Source organism: Chiloscyllium plagiosum, unplaced genomic scaffold, assembly GCF_037043375.1.
Source record: "Chiloscyllium plagiosum isolate Xiang-an unplaced genomic scaffold, Cpla_swu_hap1 HiC_scaffold_33, whole genome shotgun sequence".
Classification (NCBI taxonomy): domain Eukaryota; kingdom Metazoa; phylum Chordata; class Chondrichthyes; order Orectolobiformes; family Hemiscylliidae; genus Chiloscyllium; species Chiloscyllium plagiosum.
The window spans coordinates 18,650,700-18,668,844 of NW_028270171.1; the positions used below are offsets into that span (position 1 = coordinate 18,650,700).

The 18,145-nt window shown below is 39.8% G+C and overlaps 1 protein-coding gene across 24 annotated transcripts in view; it reads right to left on the minus strand.

The window, feature by feature from the left end:
- The window catches only part of LOC122542270 (activating transcription factor 7-interacting protein 1-like), a 191,431-nt gene that overhangs the window by 139,571 nt on the left and 33,715 nt on the right, over positions 1 to 18,145 (minus strand). For 10 of the 24 annotated variants that reach the window (XM_043679831.2, XM_087978324.1, XM_043679837.2 and 7 more), the window contains one exon: positions 12,387 to 12,435. The exons of 10 other annotated variants lie outside the window; for them this stretch is intronic. The gene's annotated coding sequence lies outside the window, so the exon portion shown is untranslated. Of the gene's footprint in view, positions 1 to 4,248; positions 4,379 to 12,386; positions 12,436 to 18,145 lie in introns of all 24 variants that reach the window. 4 more of the 24 variants (XM_043679829.2, XM_043679830.2, XM_087978318.1 and 1 more) reach the window with 1 other exon arrangement.

Consider the following 18,145-nt stretch of genomic DNA (forward strand, 5'->3'; position numbering starts at 1 on the left):
AAGGGAACCACCCGCCCCCCCCCCCAAATGATTATGTACGCCTTAAAATATTTCAGAGATGACTGCAATGTGTAGAACTTAATCCAAGTTGTACTCTTACTCTTCAAAAAGATGCTTTGCAAAGTTTGTTGACATGTAATGCCAATATTATATCACTCTCTTACAAGATCATCTTCCAAAGCTCAAAACATTTTCAGCAAGTTAATCAGGATAACATTGAACAGACTATTTTTTGAAGACGTTGCTAGAGATTGCTCAGTTCTCAATGTTCGTCATTTAACAAGATCTCTGGAACATTGTGAAAGTTGTTCTGGTAATAGCAGTTTTCAACTGTTAAAACAAACTCAAAACTTAAGTTCATTTATCAAAGCATCAATAGTGCAGCTATCAAAAGAATGGCAATCCAAACCCTGAAACAAGGTACTTTAAAAAGGAAAAACCGAAATCAAAAAGTAAAACAAAAAGAATGACAATTATACCGAGTTTTCAACAATGGATCAGAGCAAAATAAGCATTACCAGAATTAGGTCATAATTGAGCTTTTCTTTTGCATGTCTCCTGGCCAGACCCTGACATTTAACAAGATTAATTAAAAAGCTTGGTTAGGGTCACAGGTAGTTCAGGGTCCAAAACTAGAGGGCATAGGTTTAAGGTGAGAGGAGAAGATTTTTAAAAAGTAACGTTTTCAGGCAGAGGGTGGTGTGTATTGAAGGAGCTGCCAGAGGAATCATTGAAGCTGGTACAATTACAATATTTAAAAAAGGTATCTGGATAAGAGGAGGAAGGGTGTTAGAAGAATATGGGCCAAATCCTGACAAATGGGATTAGGTCAGGTTGGGATGTCTGGTTGGTGTGGATGAGTTGGACAGGATGTATAACTGACTCTTCAGTACTAAAAATGGGTTGCTGTCAGGGTCAATAGCCTTTTGTGTCCAGTACCTTCCACCATTGATTCATTATTGCGTGCGTCAAACTGAATGAAGACTGGTACCTTAGGACAAGGCAAGTTCAATAAGCCACTCAGCACTTCTGGTTGAAGATGGCCGCAAATACTGGAGGTTGTTTTTTTAAATTGCACTGACATGCTGGATGCTGTTCCTTGAAGATGGGAGGATCCAAAAATGTTCCTTCTCATTAGATTAGATTACTTAGTGTGTAAAAAGGCCCTTCGGCCCAACAAGTCCACACCGATACGCAACCCACCCAAACCTATTCCCCTACACCTAACGGTACTGGCAATTTAGCATGGCCAATTCACCTAACCTGCACACTTTTGGACTGTGGGAGGAAACCGGAGCACCCGGAGGAAACCCACGCAGACACGGGGAGAATGTGCAAACTCCACACAGACAGTCGCCTGAGGCAGGAATTGAACCCGGGTCCCTGGCGCTGTGAAGCAGCAGTGCTAACCACTGTGCTACCGTGCCGCCCACTTGGTGTTAGTTGTTCAATAATCATCTGGATGCAAAAGTACAGTTGGTTCTGATATAACAAGATAGTCCTGTTCCCACGTGACCCCGCATTATAAGAAAATCGCATTATAACCGCACCATATAAACTAATGGGGCCAGTTATAACAGAGGTAAGGAAAGTTCGTGTTCTACAAATAATCGTCTAAATTCTTCAATCACATTATGGCCAATTCACACTGAAGAAACATACATTATAGCCAAACCGCCTGTACTACAATTCTTTTAATCTGATTCGTTGGTTGTGAAATTCATTTAAGTCCATCATATGCTGCTTTCAGTCATCCGGTGCTGTCGTTTGTTTCTTGGCACTTCATTTTTAGATATGCCCCCACTGCTCCTGTCAAGCTCTCATCTCCACATTCAGTTAGGCTGATTTGTTGACTTACATGGTAGAGTTAAATGTATGCCACATCATGAGTTAACAGATTATGGTTTAAAGTAATTGTCATTGCAATGGAGAGATCAGTTCTCTAATTAGCAGTGATAGTGCCACTTTATTTGCATTAACACAAACTTGGTTTCATCTTGTTGAAATCAAATCAATTGTGCAACTGTTTCTTGCAAAACAGAATTGAACTGTTCCCGATGTTCTGCTGGGTTTATACTATTGTACAGACAGTGGAGTCTCTAAGTCAGGTCTGAAAAATGGCTTTTAGTTCTGGCCAAGATTTAACCTACAATAAAAGATCAAGGTGATGCCTCTATCGTTTCAACAGTCAGACCTCTCTTCCTTGCTCTAAAAAGGGAGACATGGTCACTATCTCAGGCCAAAAGGCACCGTTCCGTTGTCCCAGCATGCTGTGCACAAATCGGAGCCTAATAATTGAATTCCCTGCCAGTTGTTACATCTTGATTATAATTCCACCTATTCTTGGGAATGTGGTTTTTAATTTGGGGTGGCAAGGTGGCTCAGTGATTAGCACTGCTGCCTCATAGTACTAGGGACCTAGGTTCTATTCCAGCCTTGGGCAATTGTCTGTGTGGAGTTTGCACATTCTCCCAGTGCCTGCGTGCGTTTCTTCAGCGTGCTCCGGTTTCCTCCCACAGTCCAACGATGTGCAGATCAGATGAATTGGCCATGTTAAATTGCCCATAGTGTTAGGTGCATTAGTCAGAGCGAAATGGGTCTGGATGGGTTACTCTTCAGAGGGTTGGTGTGGACTTGTTGGGCCTAAAGGGCTTGTTTCCACACTGTAGGGAATCTAAATTGCATTGCACCATTGGTTCTTCGCTCAGCCAGCTGAGACTTCATTTTGCTCTTGGAGATCTTTGTCATGGACCTTCATGCCTACACAACCTATTAAGTCACCAATTAGGGTGTTCTGGCAATCAATTCAAGATGTGGGACTCAAGAACATGGCTGCATTAAAGATTTTAGTCATCTGCATCTGACTGGAAGGTCCAAACACTACAATGCTTTGTAAAGGAACGCCTCTCCTACTTGTGCATATACTTGTAACTGCTCAACTAGTGCAGTCCATTAGTTGTCTTAAAGACTTGGAGCTTAATTTGCAGGTTGCTGCAGACTTCCTTTTAGCCAATATTTATAGTGGCAAGAACAGTGAACTCATCATTGCTCTGAGTTAATGCATTATATGAATGCATTTAAGTAAAGCTAAACAAGCAGATGACAAAAAAAAAAGGATAGTTTTTATGTAACAGAAACGGATGGGGAGGGTCAGGGTGAAAGCAAAGATGCTGTGGAGTGGTTGGGCTGAATAGCCTGTTTGTATTTAGGATTTATGCCACAAACATTTTAGTTACGTTTACATATGCACTTCACAAATTGTTTACTGGCAACAGGAAAGAATGGAGATCCATCAGGGACAAACGGTCAAAGATCATACTATACCTCTTGTGGAGTACATGCTAAATTACTGTCTATAGAATGGAACTGAATTGTAGTTATTGTCACATGTACTGAAACTTGTACAACAGAAGGGGTGTGGCCAGTTCTCCCAGCTCTGCTTTTATCTGGTTTGGTTTGGTTTTTAGCAGTAGTGTGGAAGAAGCTGGTCCAGGCTGGCGCACACACTCTCTCTGACTTTTATCCGGTAAGAACCGGTGTTTGATTGTACCTTTTGTTGCAAGTATTTGGAACGGCATCATTAAATTGGGATGATTTGCTGGGTTTTCGGAGAGGTTATTTGGTATGATGTTTTCTGTTGTGGGTGTTTGATTCAGTAATCTTGTAAATAAATTCTGTTTTGACTAAAATTAAGAAGTTTGATTAGTCAAATTTCTCCTGGAATATCCACTCTACACCTGCTTAAAACAATTAGCAAAGTTAGGGCCTGGGCTACCTTCTCGAAATGTTGAGGTGTCTAGCCTAGTCCATAAGACAAATCATTATTTATATATAGTGTTAATTACGACTAAGCACTGATCCTGGTGGTATTACACTAGATTATCCCAAAAGTACATGCGTGAAATTTTAGGTTTCCAAGCCAAGCTCCTCCCTCTCAAACTGGTTAAATCTTACTATGATATGGCTCCTGCTTCCTCGGTGATCTTTTTCTGACAGTTTTAAACCTGGTCATTTCACATCATCAGATCCAAACTGCTGAGCGCTGGCTGGATTCCCAATATATTGTTCCAGGAAACAGTTCCAACTGCATAAAATTCTTTGTGCCTACCCCAACCAATTGGACTCTCAATTCTGCAAGACTGGAGTCACCACGATTACTGTATTGTTTTTTTAAACGTGCCCTCATTATTTCCTGTTCCACCACACTGCAACTCCGACAAGTCATCTTTCTCTCATTTTATTTCTTACCTCCACCCATTTGGATTCTATATCTTCACTCAACTAGGTAGGAGAATTGAGTCAAAGTCTGTAGTTCTTCCCATATTTCTCAATGTTTCAATGAGATGGTTTCTATGCTATCGTTTCTTGATCCATCTATCTGTAAATGTAGCAAAGCAGAAATTGAAGAGCACAAGAAAATTGGTGTCTATGAAGACTGTCCCATTGACCATTATAATTAACAGAAGCAACTGAGGTAGTTAACAATCTTAAGTTATGTGGAGCTCAAAACACAAATTCAATGGAAACACTTTCAGGATTAGAGTCCTTGAATGGTTAGCAGCTTAAAGCCAACAAAACAGTAAGATGCGGCATTTCAAATCCTTCACTTGTTGAGACATCGATCTTTACAATTCAACATTTCAATTTAATATTAAAAGAAAGTACTTCTGAATAGATAGCATCCAATCAGTTTGGATGAGATGTGTTTTTCCACTATCAAGTCAAAACATCAACAGCAATTACGTTGGCAAGCACTCATGTGCATTACTGAATGTAAGCAGCTGCTGGTTCACAGCAAATGTATCTAGGATGGGAACTCAATCCAGCAAAACCAAGAGTGGTGAAGAAGCGTAGAAGATATGAGCAGGTAGGGAAAGATTTAAGTTTAGGGTTGCTTGACAAAGGCTCAACTGGCATGACTTTGACCAGATAAGAACCTGCAATAAACAAGGAGGTGCTGGAGGTATGGGTAGTGGTTTAAAGAGGTGAAGAACATCCATTGTGTAATGCCAGTTAATGAGGTGAGGAACATCTGCTGCGTAATGCCAGATGACTTAATCTTTACTGCTGATGCTCGCTGATTGGAACGGTCACCCAATCAATATAGATGTTGCCTTATTTGGATGCTGCTCCCTGTAAGTGACTATATAATTCCTTAAGAATCTGCTGTTCGAGAGAAGATAGAGAACTTAAGGCCCTCCAGGACTCGAAATAAAGATGAAGGTAGAGCCATACTGTGTCTCAATTTACTTCCACTGATATGGGAACGGGATTACATTAGGCCACACTCAGTCGGACAGTACAAAAACCGATCTTTTGGTCCAACTTGTCCATGCTGACCAGATATCCTAAATAAATTTAGTCCCATTTGCCAGCATTTGGCCCATATCCCTCTAAACCCCGTTCTATTCATATACAAAATACTTATTAAATATTGTAATTGTACCAGCCTCCACCATTTCCTCTGGCAGTTCATACCATACACACACCACTCTGCATGAAAAAGTTGCCCCTTAGGTCTTTCCCCCCTCATCCTAAACCTATGCCCTCTAGTATTTTCACCCTGGAGAAACGACCTTGGCTATTTACCCTAACCATGCTCCTCATGATTTTGTAAGTCTCTGTAGGTCATCACCCCTCAGCTTCTGACATTCCAAGGAAAATAGCCCCAGCCTATTCAACTTCTCCCTTCAGCTCAAGCCCTCCAACCCTGACAACATTCTTCAGCGAGACCAGAATTGCACACAGTATTCCAAAAGTGGCCTAAACAGATCCTGTACAGCCACAACATTACCTCCCAACTCCTGTACTCAATGCACTGACCAATAAAAGGCAAGCACACCAAATGTCATCTTCACAATCCTATCTACCTGTGACTCCACTTTCAAGGAACCACAAATCTGCACTTCAAGATCTTTATTCAGCAACACTCAGGTCCATATTTTACAGAAAAAAAAAGTTAAATTGAAAAAAAAACATTTTCCTTTGTTCACATCTTGTATGCATTCCGGTCTCCTCCTGCCAGCAGTACAGCAATCCATTTTCAAACCCTGTGTCAATTTGGTCGGCAAGTGAGTCTGCATTAGCTATGCAAGTCAAATCACAGGCAATTCTTTCTATTGTCAACAAATCAGTGAAACAATTCAAGCAACACAAGAGAGTTTCTTCACATTGCTTTTTGTTTCATTAGTGATAAAACATGTGCTCCCACTTAATATAGCACAAAGATTTCTTTGATAAACAGACCTGAATTGATTTATTTTCTCTACTTTTGTGACCCAAGTATCTAAATTAGCCTTTTAAGTCAGTATTTTACATCAAAGTCAGAAGTCGCAACAGCATATTATAGTCTAACAGACTTATTTGAAATCACAAGCTTTTGGAGTGCTACTCCATCAGGAGTCAGACTTCATCCGAAGCAGCACTGAAAGCTTGTGGTTTCATTTAAACCTGTTTGATTACAACCTGGTATTGTGTAACTTCTGACTTTGTCCATACCCATCCAACACCAACACCTCCAAATTTTGCATCAGTAAACTCATTCTCTGAAAAACAGGAGGAAAACACCAATGCTAGTTTCATTTATCCTAAAACCAAACTTCAAAAATTAACATTCAAAGATACAGTAAATAAGGAGCAGTAAAATGATGGTTTGATCACAAGTTACACCATTCCATGTATCCAAAACCCTAGAGGTTCTTTTCTGAATATGTTCCTATAGCATTGATGTTCCTCAAAAGCCTTTTAGCTCAACTCCACTCAAAACAAAAAGGAATGTTTAAAGACTTTCCTGGACCTCCAAAAAAGAGAAAACCCATTTAAGGTTGAAGAGGCTTTCAAGAGACAAATTTCTACAGTAGTAATCAAGCAGAATACGCCAAAGTGATTGAGGACAAACAGTATCCCTTTGGGCGCTTTTCTGAATTATTTATTCACTACACCTAGTCAGGATTTAAAACCACACACATCTGAAGAGGAGTCCTTTAATGGTACATAAATCTAATAGGTCTCATTCTTGCTCGAAGCTAGCAAGATGTACGTATTAGCACGACAACATCAAAAATTTGCTCTGAAGCAAATCGCTTATAGAAGTTAGTAATGGCAATAAGAGTGAAACCAGGCAAGCCAAAATGGTGTTTCTTGGAGAGGTGGGTTCCAGATAGAGTTGCACATTGCCTTTGCATTGTTAACTTCTTCCATACTTGTAAAATCATTTTCCAAAATACTTTCCACACTAAATCTCATTTTAAAATACCCAAAGTGAACACATTTTTGTTCTGCTTTCCTTGGTAACGTGAAAGTTCTAGACAGACTCTTAAATTTAAGTTTCATTGCAGAAATATACACAATGACTGATTATCAGAATGCATTTTCCAAATGACGACAGCAATTAGCCCTCAGTACAACAACATTTTTTAGATTAGATTACTTAGTGTAGAAACAGGCCCTTCGGCCCAACAAGTTCACACCGACCCGCCGAAGCGGAACCCACCCAGACCCATTCCCTTACATTTACCCCTTCACCTAACACCACTGGCAATTTAGCATGGCCAATTCAACTAACCTGCACATTTTTGGACTGTGGGAGGAAACCAGAGCACCCGGGAGGAAAACTACGCAGACACGGGGAGAATGTGCAAAGTCCACACACAGTCACCTGAAGCTGGAATTGAACCCGGGTCTCTGGCGCTGAGGCAGCAGTGCTAACCACTGTGCCACCCAATGATGCGCTGTCCAAATCATTAATGGTCTCACTGGAAAAGACTTCTGTATATCCAACATCTCTACAGCTTGTTCCAAGGTTTATCTAGCATACACAAATCTCTGAAGCAAAGTGATTCTCCGAGATTAAAAGGGGATTTAACTCCAGTCTGGCAGCATCTGTGGGAAGAAAGCCAAATTAACACAAAGTTCGGTGCTTTTTCATCAGAACAGTTCTTTAAGAAGTCAAACTTAAAATGAAAACTTATTCTTCCCACAGCTGCTGCCAGACCTGCCGAGTTTCTCCAACAATTTATGTTTTGTTTCAGATCGCCAACATCTGCAGCTTTGCTTTGTTTTTTAAAAAAAGGTGATTATTTGACACTTATCTGTAAAGGAGACACTCATTGGTAAGGTCAGAATCTAAAGTAGTTCACTGAAGTTCCCATAAAAATAGTTGCTTCCTATTTTTAAATTAAAGATATTATATTTAATGCAATATCCTGGGGCTACCACTGATCAGAAACTGAACCAGACTAATCATAAATACAGTGGTCACAAGGAAACAGTCAAAGCCGAGGAATACTACAACTAACTCAACTCCCAAAAACTTGTCCATCATCTAAACAAGGCACAAGTCAGGGGTATGATGGAATACTCCACCACATGCCTGGACAAACGCAACACCAACGTCACTTAAGCATCTTAACACCATCCAGGACAAAATGCATTCCCTCCACCGAAGCTCAGAAGCAGTGTGCACCAACAAGATGCACTGCAGAAATTCAGAGATTCCTAAATTGTTTATTTTAAACACAACACCTTCCATGAAGAAAAAAGGGCAGCAGATAATGGAACACCACCACGTGCAAACTCTCTTCAAAGCCATTCACCACCCTACCTTCAATGTACATCACCAATCTTAGTGTTGTTAGGATAAAATCCTAGAACACCTCCTATTGGCTTTAACATTCTACCTTCAGAGTGCAGCAGCTCAAGGTGACAACTTAGAAGTGGAGGCAATGGCCTAAACCTTATCATCACTAGACTATTAATCCAGAAATTCAACATTCTGGGGACCTGGGTGCGAATCCCACCGTAGCAAATGGCGCAATTTGAATTCAATAATACTTTGGAATGAACAATCTAATAGTGACCACGAATCCACTGTCAATTGTTGGAAAAACCCCTCTGATTCCTACTTGTCCTTCAGGCACAGAAATCGGTCATCCTCACTTTCTCTGATCTACATGTGACTCCAGACCCACAGCAATGTGGTCGACTCCCAACTGCCCTCTGAAATGGTCCAGCAGTTCAAGAGCAAACAGGGAAATAGCAATACATGCTCGCCAGCCAGACAGGCCAACATCCCACGAGAGAATTAAAAAAAGAACAAGCCTTTAAACGTGTTTCCTCTCCAGCCCTACAACTGAGTGCTTTGACCTGGTCTAAAATTTAAAATTGTATTCAAACCAGAACAGAAAGCTTCAAGTGTCTGTATACAGAATAAAATTGCGAGGGCAAAACTCAAGATTCATTGTGGAATCAGGGAGATGGTGCAATACTGCATGAATTCTCACTGCTAATCACAGACACGTTGCTACTTGGTCCTCTTCTTGAAGTGTTACAATCTCTGGTGCAAGTGTTCCCATAAAGTTAGAGAATTCTAGGCTATTGACTTTGACCAGCAAGCAACAGCAAAGTCTTGAAAAGGAACTTGAAAGCTGTTGCGTTCTCATGGCCTTATTGCTTCACTGATAGGAAGAATTGGTGCTTGGGAGATTGCATTAGGTGAAGTAATTGAATTGCCAATTTCACAAGCAAAATAACATGGCATCGAAGTGCAATTCTCACTCCTATTTCCACTTCTACAAATTCAGTTGTTTGTATCTATTACTCCTATTTAAATCTATAAAAGGTAAAGTCACCATAGCCTACTTCCATTGGAGAAACAACTGGTGGTAAGTTTAACCTGTAGGCTCACCATACCTCAGGTAAGGGGAGAGTTTGAGAAGGCAGGGCACTGTGATCTTAAGAGCAGGAATCAGACTGGGAAGCCAGCAATTCCAGTCAACTCAGCTGAGCTAAATGAGACAGCACTAATTAGATTTTTGTTCTCATTCACAGATAATAGAAGCAACATCCTTTCCTTCAAGTTTCGGGAGTGAACGCCAAATGCATCTGCCCATTAGCTGAAATCATCCAACACCAGAATAGATCAGTGATTAAATGAGAGACTTGCTTAGTTTTCCCACTTCAGAAATATTTAACTATGACAACACCCAGAACTCATTAAGGATGGTGGTATGTTTACAATGGGGGTCATAAACTTTGCCTGAATGCATGCACCAGAGTACCAGGCAATTTGCACGAAAGATTTGAATGCAAAACATCTTTACAAAACAAGTGTGCATGTGGAGATGCTGGGTTGGTTGGGGTGGACAAGGTAAAAAAAAATCAAGACACCGGGTTATAGTCCAATAGGTCTATTTGAAATTGCAAGCTTTTGGAGCTCAGCTCCTTCTGCATACTGCACCTGAGGAAGGAGCTGAGATCTGAAAGCTTGCAATTTCAAATAAACCTGTTGGACTAGAAGCTGGTGTCACTTAAATTTTGACCACGTTAAGAATAACAAAGCATGTATGTAGTAGTACAGGGAATGTCTTCCAAGTTCACTTAATATAGCAGTGGTATTCTTTTACCACCATTCCTTTCTGCCACCTGACACCACCACCCCACCTCCCCCATGCAAAAACTCTGCGCATAAGCAGTGTCAAAGTTTATGGCAAGATGACTGCAGCTATGTTTTAATTGGAAAACAATTTTAATTATTCATTACTAGTTCTTTCAAGTTGACAAAAGTAGTTCAGTATGAAATGCTAAAATCCTGCAAAATAAAAAGCTGGCCCATGCCCTCAAGTTATCAATATTATCACCTGAAATTTTCCTTTGATATGCATTAGAATATTTCAAAATATCACCCGAGTAAAGTGCCTGTTTGTGAATCACATGATCATGATCTTAAGTACATTCTAAGCTCAAAGTTAGGCTTACTTCATTGCTAAATTTAGAATTTTTTCAGCATCATGACATGGGACTTAATTTTTTCTCATTCGGTAGATCCAGATTCAGTAAAGAAATCTTAATTTCCAACCTTTCCCCTCCCTCTAGTGGAGTAGGAGTATCTCTCTACAGCATGAGATTTAATGCAGGTAGCTTGACCTAATAATATTTGAACACAAAAGAAAACCAAAATTAAGATTTATGCTTTGAGTGTTGTGGTTAGAACAGCATTTTACTCCAGAATGAACTGAAGCATTGATCTGTACAATGAAATAGATACATGTCAAGCTCTTATGTCACACCATTTTGGCACAGTGGTTAGCACTGCTGCCTCACAGCGCCGGAGACCCGGGTTCAGTTCCCGCCTCAGGCGACTGACTGTGTGGAGTTTGCACGTTCTCCCCGTGTTTGCGTGGGTTTCCTCCGGATGCTCCGGTTTCCTCCCACAATCCAAAGATGTGCAGGTCAGGTGAATTGGTCATGCTAAATTGCCCGTAGTGTTAGGTAAGGGGTAAATGTAGGGGTATGGGTGGGTTGCGCTTCGGCGGGGCGGTGTGGACTTGTTAGGCCGAAGGGCCTGTTTCCACACTGTAAGTAATCTAATCTAAAAAAAAAGACATATTAAAGGTGAAGAGGTGACTTTAGCTTGTGGGCAACATGGTTAGGTCAGGAATATTCTAGAATTAATTTTACCATTTGATATTGCATAAAGAAAAATTCTCCCACATTCCTTCTAAAATGAGTTAATGCTATAAAGGTGAAATCAGACTTAACTGCAGATTATGCTTGAACTCATGTCAGGATTTGACAAATTCAAAATTGCTAAAGACAAAAATACAAACTGCCAATAATTATATTCAGGTATATTTGGTGACACCGCTATTTCAAAATATTGATTATAGAATCATGGACATTAACTTCAATCCAAAAAAAAAAGACCATTGAAGTGGTGTTCAAAATATTGTAATGGAAACTCTAATTTGACGCCTTACTTTGTAAGCTAGGCATGCGAGAGCAATCCTATTAACTACATAGAGTTGGTTAGCTCAGCTGGCTTGACAACCAGTTTGCAACAGGACGACAACAGCATAGGTTCAATTGCCACACTGGCCAAGGTTATCATGAAGGACCACCTTCCTCAATCTCTTCCCCCTCGCTAGAGGAGTGGTGACTCAAGTTAAAACACCAGTCATCTGCGAGAGCAGCCCGAATGATCTGGTGGGATTATGGCAACTATTTTTTTAGTTCTCAAACAGTGCAATGGTTTTTTCTAAGTGTGTGACAGTGTAGTACAAATCAAAAGGAGAACAAAGTGTTGCTTTGATATTATTTGTGCCTTAAGAGTGTGAAGAGCAAGAAAGCTTCTTGATTCCAACTCGAAATACTAGCCAGTGATCGATGCTAGAAATTGAAGATGAATAGGTGTTGTGAAGAGTCAAAAAGATCCCAAGTACAGGAGTGTCTAAGTTCAGAAACAAAGAAATGGGAAACTGGGTGGTGCCATGGAAACAGGCAGAAGCTGTTGAGCCCAACACCTGCTTTAGATGTGCTCTTGATTCAATTTCAACGACAGTAGAAGTGGAACTGCCAATTTATTAACACAAAACTCAAGACAACCATACCTTTCAGTTTATTTCAAGCAGACCATTCAGCTTTTCACTTTGGTCTCTCCTAGGAGGGGAAAGAAAACAAAATCCTGTTACGCCCTGCTGAGAGTATCTAATAAGCATTATTAAGCAGAAAACAAAATTTAAGACGACTTTCAGTTACACAGCATAAAAAAAAGAGGGTAGCATTTGACTGCATCAAGCATTGTGCCCAAATTTTTTAAAAATGGTCTTCGAATAAATTAACTGTCTAGAAGAAGTCAGCATTTCAAATCTTGGTGTACACTGGGCAAAAAAAAAAAAAAGGGTGTGTGTGGAGGAAACTAAAATAAAAACATAATATTTTGGTCCATTTTAAAGAGAGAGAGTTTTATAATTATCAAAAGGAGCTTTGAAACCTGGAGCATATCCTTCACAACCACCACTGTACGGTTGAGTTTCATTGAATAATTCCCATTAAAAATTGTCTGTTTTGGTGTAATGTGTGACAGTACTTTAATATACCAATCAATCCATGGTAAACTGGCAAAATTTGTGCAGGACCCAATAGAATAGCGGTAACAATGAACAGTTGGGACTTGAACAAACAACCTATACTGTTAAACCTAAAAGAACTCAGGCAATTTCAAAAGCAGATCTTGTACACTATATTCAGAAGGAATCATGTGGCTGATCTTTCAGTATTTGAATCTGGCAGTTCTGACCTCCAAGATGTGCTGAACCGCTCTGAGCGGCTCTATGATAGTTTGGTGATGAAGGAGTTTTAGTGGTTGAAAGAGTTACTGAGTTGGGTCAATTCCTTTTTCTGGTTAATCTCGTCATGGTACCCTACCAGTCAAACACTCGTGATATGGCTCCTTACTGAAAACCCAGTCTTCCAGGTAATCTTTAGTGCTCCACAGTTCTGTACCTTGCTTCGAGCACTGTCCATGTGGCTCCTTACCAAGATATTTTATGCATCTCCTCTGCAGGAGCAATCCTTTCTCAGACCTTGCTGCTCAAGCTCTAGCCATTTGACAGCTGTGCAGTTGGCTTCATAACTCCAGGCCCATGTTCTTCCCTCCAGATTGCAGCTTTTCTTATTGGTAGTTTTTGCACCTGTTGCAAGGTCGTAGGTTTAAACTCCCTTTTGGCTTGGCTTTCTGCAGTTTTGGCAAAATGAACACTGCAGATGCTGGAGATTAGAGTCAAGAGTGTGGTGCTGGAAAAAACAGGTCAGGCAGCATTCAAGGAGCAGGAGAATCGATATTCCGGGCAAAAGCCCTTCATCAGGAATAGCCTGGGAGTGTTGGCAGTGTTGAGAGGGGTGGATGGGTGACCTATCAGCAGACAATCCTGATTCCTGCTGTCCAACATTGATTCTCTTGTTCAGGGTGGGGGTATGAGTGAGTGTGAATTGTGAACCTTATACAGAATCCCAGCTTTTCATTTTTAAAAAATTAACATTAGAAGCTAGTTGTAGAAGGTAAAGTTAGGAAGAACGGATAGGGTTATTCCCCCAAAAGAATGAAGAATGAATATCCATTTCCAATTACAACACTTTTGCTTTCAGGGGATGATAGCTTCACTAGCACCCATCCTTAATTGCTAGGGAAAATTCAGTCAACTACATTGTGGTAGGTCTGGAGTCACATGCAGGCCAGACCAAATAAGAATGGCAGGTTTCCTTCCCCATAAAAAAAGAGCACACTGGGAACCAGGTTGTTTAAAAACCCCCAAAAATATTGATATTTTCATGGTCACCATTTTGGAGAATGGCTTTCAATGCCATATTATATTTTATAGCTAGATTAAAACAAAAATACAGCTGCAGTTTTAGCATTTGAACCCATGTCTCCACTGCACTAGTCTGGGGATCTGAATGAACTATTGAGTGACATTTCCATTAGACCAACATCTCTACCTTAAAAAGTTTGCCTCTGATTCGATAGTTGCACTTTATGTCAATAAAAAGGATATCAAAACTGAATACACCAACTCCTCGTATCCATCAATTCACTAAGTACAGACCCGCGTACACAGTTAGCCCCAGATGCCATCATTTGTTTTTCCCGTGACTCATCAATTTGATCGCATAGTCCTCTGTGGAATAGAGGAGTTACACTGTAGCGATTAGTTTTTTTTTTAAATCCGCAGGAAGTCCGTACCCCTATCCCAGTGGGGTGGTGGTGGGGGTGAGAATTATTGTAACTGTTTTAATGTTAAAGACACTCAAAAGTATACCTCATCTCCAAATCCGCCCAGTGAAGTAAAAAAAATTTCCAAAACAAGATTAAAAATCTATAATGCACGATAGATCTGGGGAGGTCAGATATCAACCCTTGCAAATTTATAAAGTAGTAAAAACAGATAACACATTAGTTATCTTAACTGAACTTTTTTTTTGCAGTAATCTCAGCTACCAAATCTTCCCAGGTACATTACCATTATTCTGATGGGCAAAGATCAATTGACTCTACATAGATTAGGAAAAGATGTTACTACTTGCTCTGGAATTGAGAGGTGTTAAAAAGACAAAGTCAGCGGTTCTTCTGCTTGTTGTTTATCTAACACTTTTCCAACTGTTTATGAACTTCTGCTTAAACGATGCCATCCTCGGTCTCCTGCAGTTCAACAGCTGTTCAAACCATTGTGGAGACTCACATGAATGAATGAATTAGTGACTACTTGGCTTATTTGGAATCAGTGCCATAGTACAGAAAAAAAGCTAACAAAATTAATGTAAATTTAGAGGAGATTGTGGAATACTTGAAAGTGCATGGAAAAGAGGGTTGAGTTAGCACAGCTTTAAAGGGCGATCATGCCATCGGTTGAGGTGGTAACAAAGGAGATCCAATGGATGTGATGTATTTGGATTTTTAGAACACCTTTGACAAAGCCTCTACACAGAAGCTGCTAACAAGATAAAAGCCCAGTGTCAGGGACAAGATGCTGACCTAGATAGAGGACTAGCTGACTAGCAAAAAGCAGAGCGAGGGAATAAAAAAGGGGTCTTTTTCAAGATGGCAACCAGTGACTAAGAGCTCCATAGGGATCTGTGTCGAGACTATCACTATTCACATTATACATTAAACTGAATTGAAGGAATGCTGGGCATTGTTGCTAAGTTTGCAGGTGACAAAAAAAAATGCAGAGGAAAATGTAGTTGAGGTGGTGGGGAAGCTGAAGGACTAGTACAGGCTAGGAGAGTGAGCAAAGAAATTGCACATGGAATACATGTGGAAGGTTACCCATTTTGGTAGGAAGAAGAGAGGCACAGATTATTTTCTCAATAGGGAAAGGTTTGAGAAATCTGGGACTTGGGAATCGTGGTTCAGAATTCCCTTAAAGATTACAATCAGGTTCATTTGGCAATTAGGAAGGCTGAATACAATGTTCGGATTCACAAGGGCTAGAATACAAGAGTAGGGACATTTAACTGACGCTATATAAGACTTTGGTCAGATCACATCTGGCATATTTGAGCAGTTTTGGGCCCCATATCCAAGAAAGAATGTATTAGGTTTGGAGGTCATCCAGTAGTTTACAAGAATGATCCTGGAGATAAAAAGCTTTTCACCTGAGGAGTGGTTGAGAACACTGCGTCTGGACTTACAATTTAAAAAGAATTTCAAAGAAGTGGGAGTAGGGAGTTGTGAAGACATTGAAACTTAGTTTCCACTAGGAGAGACTAGGACCTATGAAAGGCATTATTCTTCGTAAATGAGACAAGCTGGAATTTCTTCAGCCAGTGAATGGCGAATCTGTACAATTTACTGCCTCCACAGCCTTCTGTGACAAAGTCACCGAGTATATTTGAGACAGAGATAGTTAGCTCTTGATTAGGAAGGGGACCAACAAAAAAAAAGGTTACTGGAAGAAAGTATGAGAGTGGACTTTAGAAAAACAGTTATGATCGAATGGCAGAGCAGGCTCAAATAAGCTGAAAGATCTAATCCTGCTCCCATAACTAATGGTCCCAATTTAGATTGAACATTTTACATAAGCAGCCACAGAAATTAAGACATAGCAGCAACCCTTATTTCAAATCTAACTCCTCTCATATCTGGCAAAATGTGAAGCCACCAATGAGAGAACAGAAGAGAAAGCAGCCTTTGCTCAGTTATGATCAAGTTGTACTTCACAAGAAACCTGAGCAAATAATCAAGCCAGATACTTTAGTAAAGAAGTTGAAGGATTGCTGCAATTGGTGTTGTCATCTTTCAGATTAATTGTTCACACTAATCTGTCCTACTAGGTGACCATAATAGATCCCATAGCAGTATTTAAACAGATGAATTTTTCTCTTCTCCCAGCAATTTTTTTTTAAGTATTACCAATATGGATGAGGCTCGTTGATGATTCAGCTTAACAGTATTTGTAGAATCATGTAGCAAATTGGCAAGTTATCCTATATTAAAACAGCAAATACCAAAAGTACTTTGATTGTGAAGCTCTTCAGGATGCATTCAATAGAAGAGTTAGTGACTTCCATCAAGAACCTTAGTATGCGCATGGGGAAAATCGGTTTTAAATAATGGCACCTAACTAAAGCATAACAGCTACTCGACGTTAACCTGGGCAGGGTAATGTTACAAGAACTCAAGAAAAGGAAAGGAATGGAACAAAGTGTTGAAAAAGGCAGGCCGGGTGTATGGGGTCAGCAATGCAAAAAACCAAAAACTTAAGTTATAGTTCAATAAATAATTAGTGTCAAAAACTTTAGATTAAGCTGCCCTCATACAAATGGAAAGAAGTTCCTGAAACAATATTATTTTATTTTTCCCTTTACAGGTGTTTTTAATAATCACAAAAAGTTTGGTATAATTCTCCAGGTCTATTAAAAAATTCTTTTCAAACAAATCTGTACAAATTGGAGTTCTGTACAAATAGAAGGCTCAATTGCTGTTAGGAGTGAGCAGCATGTTCTTGATGGGGATACTTGTATTGAGTACTCTGTACACGACAAAATCTGGTCATTACATAAAATGCAATCAGTGGATGTTACTTAATGTTCGCCAGGATGTCTATTAAACACTAATGTTACTGACGTATGTGTCTACTTGGAGAAGGTTACTGGCCTCCTGTGGTTAGCAGATTTTGTGACTGTTGCATAACATGGATTTTTAATGATGCTACAATGTAGGACTGGGTAGGCTGTACAGTAGAGTAAGAGCTAATTAAACAAAGTAGAAACAGTAGAGCACTTTTAATAAGCTCAAAGTCACATATGCCCAAGTGAAGCATATTTATATAGTAATGAATGGTTCAGCAGCATACATTTTTACATTCTAGTAAATAGCTTTAATCTCTTCTTTTAAATTAACTTTTCTGTTACACTGACCTTTATTTAGAACTTCAAAAAATTTAATATTTGCCAAGATTAATGATAAGCTAGTTTGACACTAAAATTACTATTACAGACCATTCTGCTATCACTCATTTCATTAATGCAAAATCAAATAATTGACAAACGCAAATCGGTGACAGCTTCTAAAGTGCGAACTTTTAAAACGTGTTGGCTGTAATGAGATTACGTTACCAACAGTTTAAGCGCTGTTTCTAAAGCACGACCTTTTTGCAAAATGTAGTTACACAAGAATGCAACTTTTGATGTAGGTAGTTCTTCCATATCTCTAATCACTGGAACCATTTTCTTATTCCGGTCAGATGCTTTAGACTGCAGAGGTTGACACTAACTACCACCCAGCACCAATACTGCTCCACCCACCTGCTAAACTCCCTTCTTTGGCAGGAGTCGTGAAGATGACTTGTAAACATCTTCCTCTTCCCTT